The sequence below is a fragment of the Thunnus thynnus genome, chromosome 21 (assembly GCF_963924715.1).
Source record: "Thunnus thynnus chromosome 21, fThuThy2.1, whole genome shotgun sequence".
Taxonomy (NCBI): domain Eukaryota; kingdom Metazoa; phylum Chordata; class Actinopteri; order Scombriformes; family Scombridae; genus Thunnus; species Thunnus thynnus.
The window spans coordinates 3212302-3216073 of NC_089537.1; positions in this window are offsets into that span (position 1 = coordinate 3212302).

Here is a 3772-nt window from a genome sequence, read left to right on the forward strand (position 1 = left end):
TGCTGCGTTCAGGCGCCGTCGGAAACACGGAGCTTCAAACCGACCCAGCAGCTGAGATGATACGCAGTATAAATGAAAGTGGAAATGTTCTAAGTTGGAGATATTAACACAAAATTAAAGAAGCTAATTTCACATTTTAAAAGGAAATTGTCATCACATTTAATACATGATGTCTAATCATTTCTTGATATATATTTCCTTCTTTTTCTTTGCATTGTTTTTCATGTATTTCTTTGTTTTTAGTGGATTGTTGTCTCCTGATCGGTTACTTTTTCTGCTCATTTTGTGTACTTCTTGTTGTCATTTAGTTTTTGCTGTATTTTCCTAAATTATGTTGGCTTAATTTTTTTAGTTTTGTTTTGTTTTTTGGTTTTGTTTTTGTTTTGGTTTGGTTTTTTTCCTTTTTTGTTATTGTTTGTTTTCCTCATTAAGTTGAGTGGAGGTTGGTTGTATAACTTTGTGGCTTCTTGACCTTTCCTGACACATCTCTTACTTTTTATCATCTGGATTTTATGCAGTCTTATGTCTTTGCACATAAAATGATAAAAAAAAATAATTTATAAATACTATGTCACTATACTATACTATCTACTATCTCGTGGAACTAGTTGATAGATAGATAGATAGATAGATAGATAAATAGATAGATAGATAGATAGATAGATAGATTACTAAGCAGACTCACAACTCTTAATGATAACTCCAGGAAAATACCTTTAACTTTTTCCATATCCACTCACAACACATCTATAAAATGGGAGTTTCTGTGATGTTTATAAGAACTTTGTTTTACAATAATGGATTTGGATGGAAAAATCATCATGTTTTAATTCCTCATGAGAAATATTCACTCCTCGTCTTCAAGGCTGATTCAGTGTCCGTTCTTTCTGTATAGATATGAAATATTTTTATCAATTTGATTCTCATCTGTAAAAATATTATGTAATCAGTATCAGTATATTTAATATCATGTCCATCCCTGTTTAATTTTATTACTTATATCTGTAAAAAGTTCTTATTTTACCTAATATATTCATGTTTTATCATTTATGCACATCATATATTCGCATCATAGCTATGTATATTTTCTGTAATAAATAGTGTGCTGAAATGTAATTTTTGGAAGAAAAATAGCAGATCACAGATTACAGTTTCTGTCGAAGATGTGAAAAGTGTGTTAAGCTATACAATATACTATCTTTATGCACTTAAAGTAAATTATTAGAAATGTTGTATTTTAATAGCTTTTTAAGTTTAAAACATGTATTTCGCAGTAGGCACCACTGTCAGTCTAACAGATTATATAGTGGGTTTAATTCCAGAAGCACAGAAGCGTCATTGAAACGTCGGAGCTTCCGAGGATCCCCTGAATGCAGCACTGGCGTCACAGAATGGCGTCTCTATAGGACTACAATTATGGCCTCACAAAACAATTACAGCTGCTTCAACTACAGATATTGCAATACCTCTCACGCATGCGCACTTGGCTGTTTCTGTCACCTAATATTTTAATTATGAATGTCTGAAGCACGATGCTGACATTTAGCTTCCTGTCCTTTAATTTGTGTCTGTGTGTGTTATGTAAATACAATTAATATTAGAATCATCCTAATAGAGAAAAAAAATATATTTTACTGCATTACTCCACTGATTCATGATGTGTCTGTGACCTTCTCCTGCTGATATGTTCCTATACTCTCATTATTACACAATATTGATCATTTCTCATGATAGTTTACTCCCAGAAGGATCCAAACACGAGTCAGTCATCAGTTACACAACATACTGTACCTACAGTCCCACCCTGTGCACCTTCACTGGCTCTGAAACAAGCACAACACGACCTCTGTTGGTGGATCAGAGAACGACAGACACACATTTGTTTTTGTCATTTGGGAAGATACTGAGCTGACTTTTCCCTGGAGATTTACCATAACAATAAGCTCTACATGTCCAACTCTGACTGTAGCATAAGTGTTTGTGATAGGTTTTTCTTCTTGCCTTATCCAAAGCCTGATATATATTCCTCTCAGACCTCCGCTGTTGTCCAAAAACTATTATAAACATGTCAATAAGCCTCACGCTGCCCTGGGTGACATGTTCCTTCATCACCATGAACACACACTGTAGTTTATTTTGACTCAATCCCCCCACACATCATCCTGCTGCCAGAAAAACTCACTAGAGCACCGTATGTGGATTCATCCGCCACTGAAAATAGTCCCCAACAAACACACTATTTCCTCCTGTTTTAATAATGCTTGCTGAAAAGTGCTTTACAGGAAGGAAAAAGGGGAAATGGAAAGATAGAAAATCAGAGAGGCAATATTTCAAACTAGGAGAATTTACATAATAAGGAAACTTTATAAAATAGGTTTTAAGATGTTTTTTTTTTTAAGATGTGCTCTGATTCTGCCTCTCTACCAGTATGTGTGAGTCGAGGAACACTTGTAGTTTTCAGCCTTGACCTTGATTCAACCAGAAGTAACTGAAGATCTGAGGTTCCTCATATGAGTCAGAGAGCTCAACAACATCAAAGTACATTTAATCGAGGAAGGTACTTAAGTACAGTTTTGAGGTACTTGTACTTTACTTGAGTATTTCCATGTGATGCTACTTTCTACATTTCAGAGGGAAATATTGTACTTTCTACTCCACTACATTTATTTGACAGCTTTAGTTACTTTTCAGATGAAGATTTGACACAATGGATAATATAACAAGCTTTTAAAATACAACACATTGTTAAAGATGAAACCAGTGGTTTCCAACCTTTTTGTCTTTTGACGTCTTACAAAAAGCAGTGTGTAGTCGGGGTCACATTTCACATGTCTATGAGTTGTTAACAGCTCCACCAAATAGTGATTTTTCCCTCTAAACTTCTCACATGCTTTCATTTCAATAAATGTTCAAATGATCCAATATTTCAGCAAAAATCAAAGATTAGAGAAAAAGTCCAAAAACTGAAAACAGATTTGTGTATCAGAACTTTGTTTTTTCTTCTTTCCTCTCCCATTAATCATCTCACCACCCCTCAGATTTATCTGCTGACCCTTTGGAGGGGCCCGACCCCTAGGTTGGGAACCACTGGACTAAACTAGCTAACTGTATATAAAGTAGTGTAAACTAGCTCCACCTCCAGCAGCTACAACAGTAACATGCTGCTCTAACACTGATGCTTCACTATTAATAATCTAATGATGTCATATATAATAATATATCAGTCAGAGGGACCAAACCACTACTTTTACTGCAATACTTTAACTACATCAAGCTGATAATACTTATGTACTTTTACTGCAATACTTTAACTACATCAAGCTCATAATACTTATGTACTTTTACTGCAATACTTTAACTACATCAAGCTCATAATACTTATGTACTTTTACTGCAATACTTTAACTACATCAAGCTCATAATACTTATGTACTTTTACTGCAATACTTTAACTACATCAAGCTCATAATAGGAGGATTTTTCATGCAGGACTTTTACTTGTAATGGAGTATTTTTACATTGTTGTACTAGTACTTCTACTTAAGTAAAGGATCTGAATACTTCTTCCACCACTGCTAAAATGTCACTTCACAGGACGACCTTTCGTACTGGGACACTGATATGTGCATGAATGTTGCATGTGGAAAGGAAGGTACTGTAAGAAACGGGTAAGAGAGGTTGTTGTTGGTCATGCGAGGTGGCTGCAGACACCAGAATGTACTGAAGCTTCTGCAGCTGCTTTGAGCCTCATTCAGTGAAACATCTGTGATGG